The sequence below is a fragment of the Dryas octopetala genome, chromosome 1, assembly GCF_963921425.1.
Source record: "Dryas octopetala chromosome 1, drDryOcto1.1, whole genome shotgun sequence".
NCBI classification, from domain to species: domain Eukaryota; kingdom Viridiplantae; phylum Streptophyta; class Magnoliopsida; order Rosales; family Rosaceae; genus Dryas; species Dryas octopetala.
In genome coordinates, this window is record NC_141366.1 from 20,955,279 (window position 1) to 20,975,653 (window position 20,375).

A 20,375-nucleotide genomic window follows, 5' to 3' on the forward strand; every position below is an offset into this window, starting at 1 on the left:
TTTTTTTTGTCTTTCCTTGCAGGAGTACAGGTGCTCCGATGTGGTCCGTTGCTTTTGTGGAATGGTGAGCCTATAGGATGGTGTAAAAGTAAAACCAATTTTTCCAAATCAAATCAACACCCAGTTCAATATTCCTTGTTTGACTAGCCGAAGGAGATATTTAGCAAGAAGGGAATTTCTGAGAGGCCAAAAGAAGCTCGTTCTCTGAGAATCAGACATCACAACTGAACAATTGTTTCCTCTTTATCTTTCATTTCCCTGTCTGTCTAGCTAAACAAACAAGTCATGGCTCTTGAAGCTGTTCTTTCTTCTTTTCTCTCTGTTCTCTTTGACAGGATGGCATCCCGTCCGGTCCTTGACTTCATCCGAGGACACAAAGACACTGCTGGGAGTGGCTTGATGAGGTTGAAGATGAAGTTGTGGTCAGTGAATGCAGTGCTGGATGATGCAGAAGGGAAGCAAATCAGAGGCCCGAGAGTGAGGGAGTGGCTTGATGACCTTATAGATGCTGTCCATCATGCAGAGGACCTGTTGGATGAGATCAAGACTGAAGCCCTGCGACGCAAGGTGGAAGAAGAAGAATCTGGGAGCAGCAGCACTCGTCAGGTACACAATATCACTTCTCCTTCCTTGCATGAACTTGACAAAACTCTTGAACCCAGAATATTGGAGATTCTTGAGAGGTTAGAACTTATTGAAAGTGAAAAAGATGTGCTTGGTTTGAAAAAAGATGTTAAGGATAGCCTACATGCATATGCAAGGTTACCTACAACTTCTTTGCCTTTGGGAGAAGACTCTGTATATGGAAGGAAGAAGGACCAGGACAACATCATCAAATTATTGCTTACGGATGACGTGACCGTTAATAAGATAAGCGTGATTCCCATTGTGGGCATGGGGGGAATTGGGAAGACCACTCTTGCTCAACTAGTATACAACAATGATCTAGTACAGCAAGAGTTTCACCTCCGAGCATGGGTTTGTGTTTCGGAAGAATTTGATATTGTCAAAATAACACAAACAATTTGTGGGTCAGTCACTTCAGAAACGTGTGATCATATAACAAACCTAGATATGCTTCAAGTTAATCTCAAGAAGGCTTTGACGGGGAAAAAGTTTCTCGTTGTTCTTGATGATGTTTGGAAAGTGAATTATTCCCAATTGGATCTCTTAAATCGTCCCTTTGAGAATGGAAGCCATGGAAGCAAGATCATTGTCACAACACGTTTTGACGATGTTGCATCTATGATGGGCACTCTTGATCAAATTCACCGTCTGGAGCAAATTTCCGATGATGATTGCTGGTTAATATTTGCAAAACATGCCTTACAAAATGCAGGAGTGAATACACATCTAGATCTTGAAGAAGTTGGAAGACAAATTGTTAGAAAGTGTAAAGGTCTTCCTTTAGCTGCAAGATCACTTGGGAGTTTATTACGCTCTAAATTAGATCCGGAGGAATGGGACAAGATACTGAAGAGTGAAATATGGGAGTTGTCAGATATGGAGATTCTGCCGGCTCTATGGTTGAGTTACCATTATCTACCTCCACATCTCAAGCGTTGTTTTATGTATTGTTCAATATTTCCCAAAGATTATGTATTTCAAAAATCAAAATTGATTTTGATGTGGATGGCTGAAGATCTCTTACAACCTAAAAACAAGAATATAACCATGGAAGAAACTGGGGAGGAATACTTTAATGATCTAATGTCAAGGTCATTTTTTCAACGTTCCAAGTTTCTATCATCAAGTGGTTTTATCATGCATGACCTTGTTAATGATTTAGCAAAATTTTTATCCGGAGAATTTTGTGTTAGGTTGGAGAACAATGATGACTTTGTCAACATTGTGAGCAAGACTCGTCATTTTTCTGATATGAAGGGACTTGATTCTGATGGCTCAGAGAAATTGAAAGCTTTATATGAGGCCAAACATTTACACACTTTTCTACCCTTACCATCATTAAATGTATATGGTGTACTGCATGATCTCTTGCCCGCGCTGCAATATCTAAGATTGATCAATTTATCAGGATATGATATTCATGAGTTGCCAAATTCAATTGGTAGCTTGAAGCATCTAAGGTACTTGGACTTATCTTACAGTGAAATCCAAAAGTTACCTGAGACGATGTGTACATTATATAATTTACAGACATTGTTGTTGAATAGGTGCTTTGGTCTTGCTGAGTTGCCAACTAACTTTGGAAGACTAATCAGCTTGCGCCATCTTAATATCACGACATGCCCATTGGAAAAAATGCCACCACATATGGGGAGATTGAGAGATCTACAAACGTTTGAAGGTGCGTTTGTCCTAGACAAAGACACTGGGCGTAACATTGCAGAGTTGAAAGAGCTTAAGTCTTTGCGCGGACAACTTTATATTTCTGGGCTTCATAATATTGTGAGGGCCGAGGATGCTTTGGAGGCCAATATGAGGGATAAGAAGTATCTCAATCAACTATGTTTGGAATGGGGAGGTGATACTGAGGATTCAAAAAAAGATGGAGAAGTGCTTGCCAACCTCCAACCTCATACAAACCTAAAAATACTCACGATCCGTTTTTATGGGGGTACAAGATTTCCTGGTTGGTTAGGAGATCATTCTTCCTCCAATCTAGTTTCTCTAAAACTTGTGAAATGTGAATATTGTTTCTTCTTGCCACCACTTGGGCAGTTACCCTCCCTCAGAAAGCTTGAAATTATTGGGTTAAATGGAGTGGTGTCCATAGGCCCTGAGTTTTATGGTGACGATACTTGTGGAATAAGGGTGCCATTTAGATCTCTGCAAGTTTTGAAATTCATAAGTATGCGGGAGTGGCAAGAATGGTCTTATGTTGGAGGCAATCAAGAGGGTGGAGCTTTTCCTAATCTTCGTAAGCTTGAGTTGAGGGATTGTCCCAAGCTAAGCGGGAGATTCCCGTTAGACTACTTCCCAAAGCTTGAAAAGCTCGCAATCTGGAACGCTAATGTAGAATCCCTTGCTACTTCCCAATGCCCTAAACTCCTCCTATCCCTCACTAAATTGCACATACGTGATTGCCCCAATTTTGTGTGTTTTCCCGATGGAGGGCTGCAAGCGCCCAACTTGACCAAGATGGAGATCTTGGAATGTGGGAAATTGAGGTCACTGTCAATAGGGCCAGAGTTTTATAGTGGAGGTTTTCCTAATCTTTGTGAGCTTGAGTTGAGGGATTGTCCCAAGCTAAGCGGGAGATTCCCGTTAGACTACTTCCCAAAGCTTGAAAAGCTCAGAATCAGGAACGCTAATGTAGAATCCCTTGCTACTTCCCAATGCCCTAAACTCCTCCTATCCCTCAGTGAATTGGTCATAGAGGAATGCCCAAATTTGGTGTGTTTTCCCGATGGAGGGCTACAAGCGCCCAACTTGACCAAGATGGAGATCTGTTTTTGTGAGAAGTTGAGGTCACTGCCCGAAGAGATGCACACCCTTCTCCCATCTCTTGAGACTATGAAGATACAAGGTTGTCCAGAATTGGAATCATTTCCGGAAGGGGGATTGCCATCAAAATTACGATCACTTCTTATCTATGATTGCAAAAAAGTGATTGCAAAGCGTATGCAGTGGGGTCTACAAAGACTCACCTCTCTCAAGACGTTGTTTGTCGGCTTCAGAGGATGTGAAGAAGTAGATTCGTTTCCGGAGGAGGGGCTGCTGCCCACCACTCTCACTTTTCTCCACATCTCCCATTGTTTGAATCTTAAGACCGTGAACGGCAAGGAGTTGAGACACCTCACCTCTCTTCGAAGGTTGACTCTAAGTAGATGCCCTGAGCTCCAGTGCTTGCCAGATGAAGGGCTACCCACTTCTCTTTCTCAACTACGAATCAGGAATTGTCCTTTGCTAAAACAACGGTGCCAGAGAGAGACAGGGGAAGATTGGCCCAAGATTGCTCACATCCCTCACATATACATCCCTGACCAATGAATATGATGTGCGACGTCCATGATTGGGTCCCACTTTAATTATTCCATCTCAATCAGGTACTAATTCTGCAGTCTATGCTTGTAAATTTCATTTTTCAGCAGCGAATCTAAAAGCCCTAACTTTGATCAAACATAAATGCATATTCAACAGATCGACATCCAATCGATTGAAATCTCCCCTGGTTTCAAATTTCTCTTACTATTTCTTTTTCGACATATTAGTTTTTACATTTTTTGCTTACTCTCTCTTTTTCCTTTCTCATACTACATTAGTTTAATTCTCAAACTCTTACCTATTAGGCTGGTTGTTCTTTAATCGAATGTCTTCTGAAACACAGAAGACCCACAAATTCATGTTTTTCATCAACTCCTTTTCCTTTCAAGAGTAGGAACTCAAATTTCCTGTTAGAAACAACATGTACAATTCATAATAAGTTCCTTAAAATTCAGAAACAAAGTAGATCCAATGGCTGTGTAGACTCCTCTAGTTTAGGGTTTGTTCAAATTCCAATGCAAGTCTTGATTCCATTTTAGATTACTGTGAATTGAGGTTATTCAACATAAGATAAGTAATGTGTAAGATTCAAACTCAGGTTTAGAAGGATTGCTAGAAATTTAAGAAGTAAGGGAAGACAATAGAATTGCTGGAAACGTCAGATGGGCAAGAATATAAGAAGATATGAACTCAAGAAACAGTTACTCAGTAGACTAAGCAGATTAAGAGAACGAGAAGATTGAACCTCTTAAAAGATAAAGATAGACACTGATTCACACCCAAACTTGGGTTCACACCAAAAATTTCCTTTCTCAAGTTAGAGACCAGAAAATGTTTTGATAACCATTTTGAATCCTAATTAAGAAGACATAGAGTGCAGTTTGAAATATCAATCAATACCAGCTGGTACTGAATTTGGCTATTTACATTACTAAGTCTCAAATGTTTTATATATTTTTTGATAAAATATGTCTGATATGATTTCATCAATGAAGAAATGTATTGATTGTGATGGATTATACAGTTGGTGAGTATCTAATGTTTTTCTGTCAACCACAGGCTGGTGCATCATCTTGTTTTTAATACACAATGCCCGGGGTTTTTTTCTTGGTTAATGCTCACATACCTCCGGATCCCTTCTTTTTATACGAGTAAGTCTTCCATCGTGGATACAAAAGAGTTTTCTATTGTGTTTGAGATTACATCGAATTTCCTGTTGCAAACCACAACTAATTAAAGAGTTTTGTTTTGATGTGAGTGAATAAAACACAAGAAACTAAGTATACTTAATATTTTCTTGTCAAATGCATGCCTTTTATATTTTGTCACCAAGGTGCCATAGTAATTGTGTTCCTGCTAGATAATTAGTCCATGAGTTGATCATATTGTTGGCACCCAACGATTGATATACTGTGCTGCAAAGCTTAAACTTTTCCTCTGCAGCAGCCTGCAATGACATAAATTACATTTTAAGCAAAATTAGATTGCCATCCTTGATAAAATCCGTACATATTATATACTTCTTGTTCAAAGAATATGAAGATTACACTGGAGCTTTAGAAGCTAACAAATATGTAAATTAAGGCCAATTATATTTTATATGCTTCTTGCTCAATATGAATGGGTTGATTGTCTATGGACACTAACAAATCTACCCATCAGTTTTGTTACATATTGATTGTTGAAGTTATAAATTAACAGATTAGAATAGAGGGTACAAGTTCAGCCGGTAAGAATTAATGCAACATGTAACTGAGTGCAAACCAGAATTTTTAGTTTTTGTTCCTCTGCGATTAATTCTTGAGAATTTAATTGCATCATGCCACTGAAATCGTTTATTGTTCTTCCAGGCTTAGCCCTGTTGCTGATTGTCTTATTCGTAATTCAGATGAGAATTGGGTTGCTGGTTTCTCAGTTAATTTTGGTGTGGGAGAGATTCTTTCTGCAGAGCTTTGGGCCTTGTTTTATGGCCTTAAGGTTGCCTGGTTCCTAGTTGATAACTTGGTGGAATCTGACTCCTCTCTTGTGGTGGTTAAAGGGCAATAGTGAATTTGTACAGGGAAAACCCACTTTGTAATTGCCAGAAACCCAGTTCATATGGGAGATTTAAATAGCATATATACACAACTCTATGGATGTAAGTAGCTCTTACATGCTTTGTCATTGTTTCATTGATGGTGCAATCAGTACAACAAATGTGGACTATCTCACAAGATAGTTGACAAGATGCCAAAATTAATGTGCCTGCATCCTTACAGTTTGTTGTATATTGTATGACAGAGATTCTACATTGTCGTGTTGTGGACTATCTCACAAGATAGCTGACAAGATGTCAAACTCTGTTGATGAGATGGACAGACAATTTTCATGGCGCCAAGGCAATCACCAGCATAACACAATTCTCCTATCCAGAACAACCTTATAGAGAATTACAAGCTCCAGATTTTGATCAAGTTTGACTTTTCGAGAAGGAGCCCACTGTACAGATATTAGAATACAATTGTGAACTCTGGTTGCTGAATTTTTCTTTTTGAAAACTCTTTTCTTACTGTTTTTATTGAGATATGCATTTTGGTACTTTCGGGAATGTCACTTGAAATTCTTGATACTAAAAGAATAGGATGATAATGTTCTTTGAATCTGTGGTTTTGCATGAATTGTTATAGAACATGAATCCTTAATTTGTCATGTAGCTGTGGTGAGATACTATTTATGGATTTTACAATCAATTATGCAAGGCAAGAAAAGCTGTGGGCAGAGTTAATTTTTTTCAACTATTTTTTCCAAGGGTAAAATTGGTATTTTAAAATTGTCAACTATGAGGAGGTAAGGTGAGCAAATCAGGGGTTCAAATAGAACCAACCATTCTTTTATGTTCTTGAGAATTTAAAGTGACCAACCTTCTTGAAAAAAAAAAAAAAAAAAAGATTGCTTCAAGCTTAAATTGTCCTTCACAAGTGGAGGTGTAGTGGTGTGTTTGATGAGCATTTTGTTTTGTCTGTCATGCCTAAGTTTTACATTTTTTGCTTACTCTCTCTTTTTCCAATTTTCATTTTTCATACTACATTAATTTAATTCTCAAGCTCTTACCTATTAGGCTGGTTGTTCTTTAATTTAATGTCTTCTGAAACACAGAAGACCCACAAAATTCATGTTTTTCATCAACTCCTTTTCCTTTCAAGAGTAGGAACTCAAATTTCCTGTTAGAAACATGTACAATTCAGCCCTTGAACATTTCAAGTTTTTAAACTCAAAAAGTTAAATTGCAGGAACGCAGGTAATGAGAGTTATTCTCTTAGGTCGTGTACTATAGAGCCCTTAAATGTAACAAATTCTATGTTAAATTTAATCAATATTCAGTGACTATTGCCAAGGAAAACTGATATTGTTGGCAGACAACGATTGATATACTGCGCTGCAAAGCTTGAACGTACTTTTCCTCTGCAGTAGCCTGCAATGACATAAATTACATTTTAAGCAAAATTAGGTTGCCATCCATGATAAAATCCGTACATATTATATGCTTCTTGTTCAAAGAATATTGACATTACACTGGAGCTTTAGTAGCTAACAAATATGAAAATTAAGGCCAATTATATTTTAAATGCTTCTTGGTCAATATGAATGGGTTTAATGTCTATGAACGATGACAAATATACCCATCAATTTTGTTATATATTGATTATTGGAGTTATAAATTAATAGATTATACAATTCTTTTTCGGGTACTTTTTCTGCAGTCCATTCTTCGATGTTTAATTTTATGAGTTAATTACATTTACACCCCCTAAGGTTTATCGTTTTTTCACATACACCCCTTGGGGTTTCAACAATTACACATATACCCCTTGAGGTTTTAAAAATATTGCATATAATCCCCTATAGTGAGACGTAAAATGATGAGAAATTATGCAAAAAGGCATGCTACGAGGTGAAATGACCTAATAAGATTACTTAAGGTGTAAGGTCCAACCTCAATATATACAAATATTTTCTTTTTTATTTATTTATTTTTTTTCTCTTGTAAGGGGTTATATGCAATAGTTTTGAAATCTCAGAGGGTGTATGTGTAATTTTTGAAACCCCAGAGGATATATGTGAAAAGACGATAAATCTCAGGGAGTGTAAGTGTAATTAACTCTTAATTTTAGTAGTGAGTTACGAAGTGTTTAATTACTTCTTTGTCATGCTGAAACATATTGAACAGCACCCCATGAGCAAAATTTTGGTACCGTAGTAAGAGTAGCCATCTCTGGTAAGTACCCTATAAGCTAGCCTCCCTAAGGGATAATTGACTAGCTCGTCCGTACAAACCCTTTTTGAAAGTTTAGGGGAGCAAATCCAAGGTTATAAAAAACAACTCTTTAATCTCAGATGATCATCAGTCATCATAATGAAAAATCATGTGAGCGATATGACAAGTAAAGACAATGCATATTTGTAAGCAACAATAGTTATTATCATACATACACACAATAAAAGTCTCATAAACAGGGTATGAGGATTCTCCCTACTTGGAGTCCAAGCTTAACCTGATGATGCAGTTCCACATAACCAATGTCCTTGTCTCTTTTCTGGGTAACTGGAAAGTCCATGATCCGACAATAATTCAGTCAAAAATAAATTTTGACAGAATTTCGACATGACCTTTCCTTTTGGTCATACGTTCCTAGAAAATTCCAAAAATGAGTCTACTATATAAGACCGTATCTTTGTACTGTCTGGGCCTAGGGTTTCTATTTACGTCCAATTTTAATTAATTTAAGTATGAAGGTTAACTTTGGCCAAAAAAAGAGTATGAATGTTAACTAGTTAAAGTCCAACAACATAACCAGGTCAGGGCATGAGAGACTGGGGGAGCTTGATCTGGCCAAGTGTCCAGAGCCTATATGCTCATGCACTGACTTCAACATCACGTTGTTCGGTTACTTTAAAAGGGTATTCTTAATCCGTTATTAAGTTGATTGATTAACAGATAAATTTGGTTTAACGTACAACTAAAGTAATTGAATAAATCCAACTTATTATTTTAATTGCATGCGGCCTAGTTGTCTAATTAGTTTGTAGAAATTAAGTCCATATACTACTAGGAAATACCCCATTAGATATCAGTGGAACACTGATGTCTATTAGGTTTGCGACCGATAAGGGCAGACGTGATATCTAATGTACCCTATTTTCAATATCAGTTTTGGGCCGATGTCTATATCAAATTAGACATCCTATTTGTTAAATATCCGATATTGTTAATAAATAATATATATCGATTTTTCAAATTTTCGATATCTAAATGAACAGATTTCGATATGTAATATACTTTCAATATCATTATTTTTTCAAGAACTGACATTAAAAGGTATATTAAATATCTGTTTGGTTCTATTTTTCGATATTATAAACTCATCCAAAGCTATATTTGGTAGGTTGTTACATCACTTTTTTTATCAAAGCGATATATAATATTTTTAACACATCGAATTTGTAACTAAAACCGATATATATGTACACATTAGATATCTGTTTGTTCGTTGTTTTAGATATTATAAGTCTCTTAAACATCATGTTTGAGTTAGAATGTGAAATAAAAATAACATTATATATCTGTGTTAATTGTTATTTCGATGTATATGCCTGTATAAATATCAGATTTTACACATTAGATATCAGTGTTCAACTGATATTGTAAATGTTTTTGAATTAAAAAAAATAAAATAAAATAAAATGGGTTGTTAGATATTAATTTTTCCTGCCAATTTGTGCAATTTAAATGCTTCCATAAATTTCATCCAACATTCTCATACATTTCCAACATCCAATTTCAACCCATATTCAAGTTAACAAAAAAGAATTACAAATCCCTCTACAAGTAGGGATAACCATAATCCATATATAACCCCCTAAGCAACTTCAAAAATCTACACAAAATATAAGGCATATATGACTAGTTCTAAATTATGCACACCTATGACTAATTGATAATTATTATCCAAAACCAATACAGATTTAATATAAGGAAAATTAAAAGGATTCATTTACATAGATAAAAGTTACCTAACTATACAGTAATATTCCTTAGTCCATAAATTCTGAAGATTACTTCCACAGTTTCCATATCATGTCCTTTTATTGAGAGTGTAATACTTGGGGTCTCTTTCTTTAGCCTAGGGAGCTCAACTTCCTCAAAAGCCTGCAATTATTAAAAGAACTCATCACATTGGCACATTATCTACACATAGTTGAAAATTGTCATAGGACCAAAGCAGCTAGCAACACTAAAAAAACTTTTAACCACAACCAATTGCATATTTATATATTGTAAGTCAACCATTACATACCATAAAATACTCAAGTGTTCCAAACTTGTTGACCAAAACATACTAGACCTATCAGCCTGCCATCTCCATTACATCACATATTAAAAATCATTCCCCTAAACAAAAGGTCCAAACGGAACCAAGTAGACAGATCAAAACAGTGAACACATCACCTTTAACCAAACTTGATGTTATATATCAAGACCATCACCTAAATATAAAGCAGCAAGTTCACTCAATTTCACCTCAAGGGGATGTTCACTAAACTAAAATACCAATCAAAATACTAGAAATAGCTTCTTACTATGATCATATCAGCTGGCTCATGGAAGTGGAGTACTGCTGCTGGTGGCGCCAACCTGTCCTCTAAGGTAGCTGTCAAGTGCACTTGACACCCTACCATGTAAAGGCCTAATCAATAAAGAGGTTGATGAACATAGGGGAAAAAAAAGTAAAAGAGAAGATGCGATTTTGGTAAGTAAAGAGAAATAAATGCATCATAAACATCATACCATATTACCATTTTCGATGAAAGAGCCTTTGAAATTCCACCAATGACAATCTGAGCAATAAGGGAAAAATGAAATATGATAGAAGCTCCAGATATCAACAAAGACAAGTAGCACATCATAACATTTTGTTAATGAAAATTGACAACAACAAAAATTTACCCTAACATGCATACCACAAAATTATCATATACAATGAGAATGTCATAAACTAAAATAATTAAACACCAAAAACACCCAAAAAATTACTTTCTAAGCAATCATATGAATTATATACATTTTATATAAAACATTTAACCTTGTCATGATTAATCTTCATATGTCTATTAAAAACAAAGAACAAAGATACAAAACAAGGATAAGACTCTGATTTATACCAGCAATGAACAAATACTGTACAAGTAAATCACCTTACTTATATATATCTTATCTCTGTCTTTAGGCTTGCCTTTATGAGAGCTGAACCTGCACCCTCTATCTTGACCCAACCTGTTGATTAAACACCATATAGCCCATTTAGTAAGGATGAAATTGCACATACCGATGGTGATACTTAATTGTAGTCCTTCTTGGGTTTTGAAGCCTTAGTGTTCTTGTTAAAATGAATTCCATTTCAATCTTTCCACTACAATTTTCGCCTTTAATGCATTAATAAGAGGGAGGAGAGGGGAAAATTCCATTTGGCTGCAATATGCACATAACTTTTGACACTAGGAGTACATCAAAATAAGAAAAGTCTGATTGTACTTTTTTTTCTTTTATTTGGAGGCTGCATATGAAACTTCTAGGAAAAGAAAATCATATATATTTGATATTCCCCTGCAAATTTAGCGTGTTTCGCGTTTTGATGCTACTGGTGCTCTGCTGGGATCTATAGATGGGTTTTAAAAAGATAAATTTGCAAAAATATGTTCAGCTTCTACCATATATTATCAATATCAAACAAATTATGGCCTCAAAAATATGTTGGGAGGTACGAAATACCCAAGAAAGTGGGGAGCTTTACTTTAGATTCTACTTAATGTATAGTCTTAGTTGATGTTGAAAATGATATATTCTTCCTAGCAAAATTATTGTGGACCTGGTCCTGGAAACTGGGAGATTCAGATACCCTGCCATGGGCTTCTCAAAATATAGTATTAAGGAATTCATTCACAGCTATTTAAGATCACATGCAAAAGCATAAACAAACCCTAGAAGATTTCTAATTAAGTAAAAACAATTAAATAAAAAAAATGAAAAACGAAAATGGGTCAGAGAGTACCTGAGAAAGATTATAATATTTTTTTCGATCTGAGATGTAGAGAGAGAAGTAAGAGAAATTGGGAGTTAGGTTTCCTAAAATTAAAGACAAAATGTTGAATTCAAGAAATCACTTACCTCAGAAATTGGGAGTTAAGGTTTACTTTAGAAATTGGGAGTTAGGGTTTACCTCAGAAATTGATAACGACCAAGAGGATGAATCAGGCAAAGAGGGAGTGAGAGAGTGACAGAAACAGAGAGAACAAAGGGTGCTGGGTGTTTCAAGGGATGAATGAATTAGTTGAGAGTAGGAGGATTGTGGTGGTGGTGGTGGTGGTGGTGGTGGTGATGGTGATCCATGTGGTTGTTGTTGTTGTCGACGGGATTTGGGAGAACGCTTCAGAGCTCTCCATTCCCTCTCCACATTTCAAAACCCTATTTCAAAAAATAAGAGGAAAAACTTTGAGAAATTCCTCACTAATCAAACTTATTCTAGATTAAGAAAGGAGAACAGGAAAAAAGAAAGAAGCATCCATACAATGATGAAAAAATGAAGTTCTTAACTAACAATATATTACTGCAAGCATCCGAATTAAATACCTTATGAAGGAAAATCAGCTATATTTACCTACTTAATGAAGGAAAGAAACATCTCCAATCAAACCAAGTACAAACTTGTTATAGCAATATATAGTTTACTGCAATATCATATTCAAAAGCTAGCCTAGATAAAACCCCATCTCAGCAAACTCAACCACTAAACCAATAAGACCAAAGAGAGAGAGAGAGAGAGAGAGAGAGAGAAAGAGAAGGTGCATTATATAGTTGATTAAGGGACCTATTTGTACAAATGATTGTAATGTGGTCACTATGGTAGTACTACTAAGCAAATACATCCATACATTACAAGATGATAAAAGGAAAAAGAAAAGAATGGAGACATTTAAGAGCCAAAAAAATTATATAAAGGGAACCTCACCTCGTGATTGCCATACAATATAACATGGCTAGCATTTCCTCTGAAAGTGAAGCATCACCAGATTGATCTGTTGCAATTATCTAAAGCATCACTTGACTGGTCCTTTCTATAATTCACAAAACACATACAAGCAATTGTATTCATAATATGACAAATACATATCTTCGGCTAGAAAATTTGGAGGTTAGAATTACAACCATAAATGAGATTGAATTACAAACAGAGCCACCAAGCGAATAATATTTAGCATTAAGGATCCCTCCTCCCCCCACCTAAGCAAAGAAAAATAAAAGATATCAGATATTGATCCAAATGGGCCTAATGTAAGCTTGTAAATTTGAGAATAAAGGTACAGTACATAAAGTGAGGATCTTTTTGCTGAATTTCAATAATCGAAGCTGTACCTTCAATCACAACAGGAAGACATCCTCTACTTCGCCATGCTGATATCTGTAAACAGTCCAAAGATGGAAAACACATATGAGATTGCAAACATAACATTTTCTTGGGAAGATGTTTTAAAACTATTCTAATCCCTTCTGAAAGTATCAGTATCTTATACATCCACTTAGACTCTAAAACTATTCTATGAACCCAAAAATAAAACTGAAAAAGAAACCCAACCACATCATACCAAAGACCAAAGTACTTCCAAACACGAATTTGAAGTCAATCAGACCCACCCTTTTCCTCTAGTATCTTAATCTACCCCACAAACTCATTATTTACTTCACCCCACATTGATCAACCAAGTACCCCCCCCCATTCCTTGTATGCCTTTCCTTGATTCGTCTATCATTTTAACGAAGTCAAACAAGCCTCGTGTAGAATAGTCATCATATTGAAATAACAAAAAACACTTGAGCACTAACTTTCTTCTTCTTTCCTCCATTCTATTCAGCTACCAATCATACCCTCACAAACAACCATATTCGTAAAACGTACAACAAAAGCAACACAAACCCAAATATATACAAATATGTATATATATATATATTCAATATGTTTAAAAAAAAAAAACAAATTAAGTAAATGCAGAAATTTCAAAAACCCTAAAAATCGTGCTGGCGAGAGGAAGCTCAGAGAGAGAGTGAGAGACAGAGAGAAGAAGAACAACTTACTTTGGGTTCCGCTTTAGAGAAAGAGAGGGAGAGAGCGGGAACCGAAACTCAGCAAAAAATATTTGGAGGCAGAGCGGAAGGAGAAGGGGGGAGGAGTCCCAATTCCTTGGTCTAGAGCTATTACTTTGGCTTTAGGAGGAAGATCAAAACTTGGCTATATCAATGGAAAAATCACTGCTCCAGAAGCTGAAGATCCAAGATTTGAAGAGTGGCTTTGTAAAGACCAACTGGTCATGTCTTGGATGCTTAATTCCATGGAATCACAGATTGCCGAAATATTCAGCTACTCTGAATCTGCTCAACTTCTCTGGGAATCTGTCAAAGAAATGTATGGCCATCAAAACAACGCAGCTCGCATCTTCCAACTTCAGAAAGAAATTGTAAGCCTTACTCAAGATGGGAAAACCTTCGTTGAACATCTGGGAAAGCTAAAAGGCATGTGGAACGAGCTAGCACTATACCGACCTCACACCACAGATAACACAACCCTTCTAAAACGTGCAGAAGAAGATAAGATCTTTCACGTTTTGGCCAGCTTGGATTCCGAGTATGAAGATCTACGTAAGCATATTCTCATGAGTATTGAACTTCCCACTTTCTCCAATATTTGTACTACTATTCAACGAGAAGAAGTGAGGAAAAAGACCATGAATCCCCTAGTAAAATCTATGTCTGAGTTATCAGAATCAAAAGCCTTCGTGACTGAGAAGCAACGATCAGAAAATAAGAATTTCAAGGACTTCAAGGGAAAACGAAGTCCTGTCTCGTGTGAACATTGTGGACAAGCACAGCACACTAAGGACAGATGCTGGATTCTTTATCCACACTTGAAACGCCAATTCAACAAGGACAATAGAAATTTTTTAAAGTCGACTACAGATAGCAAAGGTCCACCAAAGTTTACAGCTAATCTTGCTTCAGATGAGACTACCACCCGAAATTCCTCATCTTCTGCTTTAATCAATCAACTCACTCAACTGCTCCAACAGATGGGTAGAAATGAGAAATCCAACTCTGATTGTCGCTCGACTTCTCTTGCTCCAGGTACTTTTCATGCTTTTTCGTCTTTGTCCCATAATGTTCTTTCTGATATCTGGATTGTAGACTCGGGAGCAACAGACCACATGACTAACAACAAGCAGGGTCTCCAAAATCTTCAAAATGCTGATAAGAATCAGTCCGTATCTGTTGCCAATGGTTGTTCTGTACCTGTTCTTGGCTATGGAAAATTTAATCCACTTGGTTTAAACGTTTTATCTGATGCACTCTACGTACCTTCATTCCCTTTTCAGTTGTTATCAGTGGGCAAACTAACCAATGCTTTAAACTGTGATGCTATCTTTTCTTCACATTCTGTGGTTTTTCAGGATCGAATGACCAAGAAGAAGATTGGTGAGGGCGTTTATTCCAATGGGCTGTACTTGGTAAGACAACCAATCAATCAGTCCAGGGTACTTCAAGCTTCTGCCTCATCAACTGATAACTTGTGGCATCAACGTTTGGGCCATCCATTTACCCGTGTGCTTAAATCTTTGTTTCCTTATTTTAATTCTAGCTTTTTTAAGTGTGACATTTGTCATTATTCTAAACAAACTAGATTATCGTTTGTGTCGTCTATTTCTAGAGCTAAGAAACCATTTGATTTAATACATTCTGATTTATGGGGACCAGCCCCTATTGATTCTCATGATGGTTTCAAATATTTTGTTATATTTGTGGATGATTTTTCTCGTACTACCTGGCTTTACCTCTTAAAATCAAAAAATGAAACTTTGTCTTGTTTCAAAGATTTTTGTAGCATGATTGTCACCCAATTCAATTCCCATGTCAAAGTTCTAAGGTCAGATAATGGCACCGAATTTTTGTCCAACAATTTCATTGAGTATTTATCTGAACATGGCATTTTACATGAAACAAGTTGTGTAGGCACCCCTCAGCAGAATGGAGTGGCAGAGAGAAAAAACCGTGATCTACTTGAAAAAACAAGGTCTCTCTTGTTCCAAATGCACGTTCCCAAGAAGTTTTGGTCACAAGGTGTCCTTGCTGCCACCTACTTAATCAACAGATTACATAGTCGTGTCCTCAACTTCAGATCTCCACTTGAAGTTATTAAAAGCAGACGATTGAACTTGTCTCATTTACGAGTGTTTGGGTTGCCAATGCTTTGTGCATATTCAAGCTGTTCACAGAGACAAGTTGGAACCTCGAGCTACCTCATGTGCGTTCCTTGGGTACTCTTCCACAAAAAAGGGGTATAAGTGCTATGATCCCTTAACTCAGAAGATCCTTATCTCTCGGGATGTCTCTTTCGACGAAACCAAACCTTTCTTTGGAACTCAACAAGAGACACATCTTCAGGGGGAGAATTTATTCTTTGATCAAATTCCACTACCCATTGTGGATGAATGCTCTCTGCCTACACAACCCGCTACTAGTGAATTGGAAGCCATAGACAACCATTCAATTGCTTCCCATCATCAACCTGTATCTACACCTCCCTCTGCAGCTCCTAGAAGGTCCAATAGAACTCGTCAAGAATCAACAAGGCTCAAAGACTTTGTCACCTATCAAGTCTCCAGGTATCCTATTGACAATTATCTCTCTTATAATAATTTCTCACCCTCACATGTAGCATTTGTTAGTTGTATCTCAAAGATCACAGAGCCAACCAGTTTCCATGAAGCTAATAAACAACCCATTTGGCGTAAAGCAATGCAAGAAGAGCTCCAAGCACTTGATGACAATAAAACTTGGACCATTGTCCCACTTCCAAAGGATAAGAGACCAGTTGGATGTCGTTGGGTCTACAAAACGAAGTTCAATTGTGATGGAACCATAGAGCGACATAAGGCACGGCTGGTAGCTAAAGGTTTTACCCAAACCTATGGGGTGGATTATAAGGAAACCTCCGCCCCTGTTGCCAAAATGAACTCTGTTCGTGTGCTCTTAGCTGTGGCTGTCAATCAAAATTGGCCTCTACATCAAATGGACGTCAAAAACGTGTTCTTACATGGTGAACTAGAGGAAGAAGTTTTTATGACCATTCCCCCCGGGCACATCCACACAGATCCGACAGGTATGGTGTGCAAGCTCCACAAAGCTCTATATGGTCTGAAGCAGTCCCCCCGCGCTTGGTATGCTAAGCTAAGTTCTGTTCTCGAAGGCACAGGATTCAAACGCAGTTGTGCTGATTCGTCCCTGTTCATTAAGCAAAGCTCTTCAGGAATTGTTGTTGTTCTCATTTATGTTGACGATCTCATCATCACTGGAAGCAGTGGAACTGCTATTGCCCAAATAAAGTCATCTCTCTCTCAACAATTTTCCATCAAAGACTTGGGTACTCTCAAGTACTTTCTCGGCATTGAAGTTGTTTCCTCCAACAAAGGCTTGTTTTTAAACCAAAGAAAATATGTCTTGGATCTTCTCAAAGAAATCGGAATGCTTGATGTCAAACCCATGCCAAATCCTGTTACAAGTAAAGGTAAACTCGACTTGGATGGAGAACCTCTAACCGATATCAGCAAATATCAAAGAATAGTGGGTAGGTTGATTTATCTCACTATCACTCGTCCTGACATCACGTTTGCTGTGAGTCAGGTCAGTCAATTCATGCACTCACCCAAGTCACACCACTGGACAGCAGTTAAAAGGATCCTTCGCTACTTGAAAGGTTCTCCTGGTCAAGGCATTGTAATGGCACCTCATGGACATTCTCAGATCATGGGATGCTGTGATGCAGATTGGGCAGGGGATCCCATTGATCGAAAGTCCACCTCTGGCTTCTGTACTTTTGTTGGAGGAAATCTCGTTACCTGGAAAAGCAAAAAACAAACTGTGGTTGCTCGCTCCAGCGCTGAAGCCGAATATAGAGCCATGGCATCTGTTACAAGTGAGTTAGTCTGGCTTCAGTATCTCCTCAAAGATTTGGGAGTCAGTTTCTCTCTTCCTATGAAACTTCTGTGTGATAATCAAGCCGCCATTCACATTGCATCCAATCCTGTTTTTCACGAACGGACTAAGCATATTGAGGTTGATTGCCATTTTATACGAGAAAAAGTTCAAGCAAACATTATCAAGCCTCTGTTTGTGAGAAGTGGCCACCAACTTTTGCCGATATCCTCACCAAAGGCGTTCCAACCAATCAGTTCCATCATATCTTGTCCAAGCTTGGATCTGCAAATGTTCTCGCCCAAGCTTGAGGGGGAGTGTTGGAATAATAACTCATATTAATATGAGAGGCTGTTCCTATTCTTTCCTCGAGTAGCCAGAAAGGCCTGTTTACTGTTATTAGGCTCTTGTAGCCCTTTGAGGCATTTAATATTGGTTCGTTGGGTGCTGTTCCTAGCCCCTTATTTGTACCAAGAAAGCAGGTTGCTTTCTTTATTATGTTAATGAGATTAAGTGTCTCTATGTGGATGTAGGCTTGGGTTTCTTCCAGCTGAACCACCAAACCCTTTTGTCTTCCTGTTAAGCTTAACAGCTTAATCTTTTCTATAATTATCATTTTCTTTTTCAGTAGTACGTAGTAGTGTAAAAACTGACAGCTTTGACAAGTTAATTGACTGATACATGGTTTAATAATTGTTAACCTTGTAATATCTCTCAGTTCTTTTTGATGGCCCTGCTGCAGTAGGTTGAAATCCAACTTTGCAAAAGTGAGAAGAGTTTCATTATGTGAATGCTTGTCTTGGTAGATAGACATGTAATTCCTTGCTTCCAGCCTTGGTAATTAAGCCCTTACGGAGTGGCTGATTCAAGGCATGGGTTACTTGTTTTGAAAGTGGGGGGCTTAAATGGTGTACTGCCGACTCGAGATGAGTAGTGGTGAAAGTGAATGCCTCATCTAGTATATCCTCTCCATGTATCCTCTCCAGTTGGATTGACAACCTGAGCTCAACCTCAAATTCTCAGTCAAGTTCAAATATTTTTGCTCACCAGCATCTATGGACTTCCTCACCCATGAACTCTTCAAGTATATATTTCACTGATGTATAGGTATTTATTATAATTACTTTTTTATTGTATAAATGCATGCATGAGAATTAACAATTTATCATAGAAAAAACAAAATGGCGTGACTAGTGGTACATGGGTCAATTTTGAATTTGTTTATCCATTTTACGTTGAGTCATCGATCATGAATTAATTTTATATGAAAGTGGCAAAGCAGCAGTTAATGAGACACTCAAGAGCTTTACCCTTTTCTCAAAAGGAAACGAAATTTTATAAAGAACGAAGACAACGGTTCCCTAGAAGAGTGTTCTGAATAAATGCTAGCTGGACGTAAGTAATTAAACAAATTCATTCATGTACCTAATTGCATTGCATTCAAGTCTTGTTCAATCATGTATCACTGTACGTGTGGACGTACATATGGGTACCGTTTAAAGGACGCACAGAAAATAAGTAAATAACACACTTCTTTAACCATTGGATCTTTTAATATCAACGGCTATAAATGCATTTGAAAGAAAGGTTTAAATAATCTTTTATTGCTTCTGAGAGAATATGACAACCACATGCTACATTGCTACACGAGGTACGTACATCCTCTTAACTTATTTCTTTAACCAACCACTTATTTCACTGGCTGGACTTTCTACACGAGGTACATTCACTTGAAATTTTTAAATTTGTTTCCGTTAACAAAGACTCAATATGAACAACCATATGAGATTAGCAAACGACGAATTAATATCAAAAACGCTTTTTTCACGTACTAATATCACCACCAGAGTACCGGGGTGTGCACATTTACCATTCAAAAAAAAAAAAATTCAATCAACTACCCATACTTTCACAAAGGTGACAATGTGGCACCTACCGTCAATTTCCATCAAATTTTATGTTAATTCTAAGGTCATTTTCGTCAATCCATATAATAGAGTATTATAAATTATGTAAACTATTTAAAACCCCCTAATTAGAGTTTAGTTATTTCAAAACCTCCACCTTTAATTAAATTAATTCAAAACTTCCTATTAAAAATTTAATCTCTCCCAAAACCCCCTAGTCAACTACACCCAGCTAAGTTTGACCCTTTTTTTTTTTTTCCAATTATAACCCTTGAAAAAATATCAAGCCCACATTTCTGAAATTTCTCTCTCCCTTTGCGTGCTCTCTCTCTCTCTCCCCCGCGGTTGTCGCCGGCGCGTGCGCCGCCATCCAATGACGGTTGCCGGCGATACCGGTCCCATCACGCTCACCTCTCCTCCATCTTCCTCTCTCTGCCCTCCACTCTCCACGAAACCGAACGTCGACA

The 20,375-nt window shown here is 37.2% G+C and overlaps 2 long non-coding RNA genes and 1 pseudogene across 5 annotated transcripts; 1 reads left to right on the plus strand and 2 right to left on the minus strand.

Annotated features, from left to right (window-relative positions):
• Positions 1 to 276: 276 nt before the first annotated feature.
• Positions 277 to 6,587, plus strand: LOC147299047 (putative disease resistance RPP13-like protein 1 pseudogene; annotated as a pseudogene). The gene is made up of 3 exons (XR_015119883.1): positions 277 to 4,010; positions 5,008 to 5,099; positions 5,799 to 6,587. The product of XR_015119883.1 is annotated as a putative disease resistance RPP13-like protein 1 pseudogene (transcript).
• Positions 6,588 to 9,703: 3,116 nt separating this feature from the next.
• LOC147299048 (uncharacterized) lies at positions 9,704 to 12,305 on the minus strand. Of its 3 annotated transcripts, XR_015119978.1 has the most exons (7): positions 12,152 to 12,305; positions 12,036 to 12,064; positions 11,187 to 11,260; positions 10,775 to 10,824; positions 10,567 to 10,658; positions 10,284 to 10,473; positions 9,704 to 10,135 (listed from the first exon to the last, which is right to left on the minus strand). It is a non-coding gene; the product is annotated as an uncharacterized LOC147299048 (long non-coding RNA). The 3 variants fall into 3 exon arrangements; XR_015119976.1 differs by lacking the exon at positions 10,284 to 10,473; XR_015119977.1 differs by lacking the exon at positions 10,284 to 10,473 and having other exon boundaries at positions 11,182 to 11,260.
• Positions 12,306 to 12,352: 47 nt separating this feature from the next.
• LOC147299049 (uncharacterized) lies at positions 12,353 to 13,262 on the minus strand. The gene is made up of 3 exons (XR_015120065.1): positions 13,190 to 13,262; positions 12,993 to 13,098; positions 12,353 to 12,448 (listed from the first exon to the last, which is right to left on the minus strand). It is a non-coding gene; the product is annotated as an uncharacterized LOC147299049 (long non-coding RNA).
• Positions 13,263 to 20,375: the final 7,113 nt, after the last annotated feature.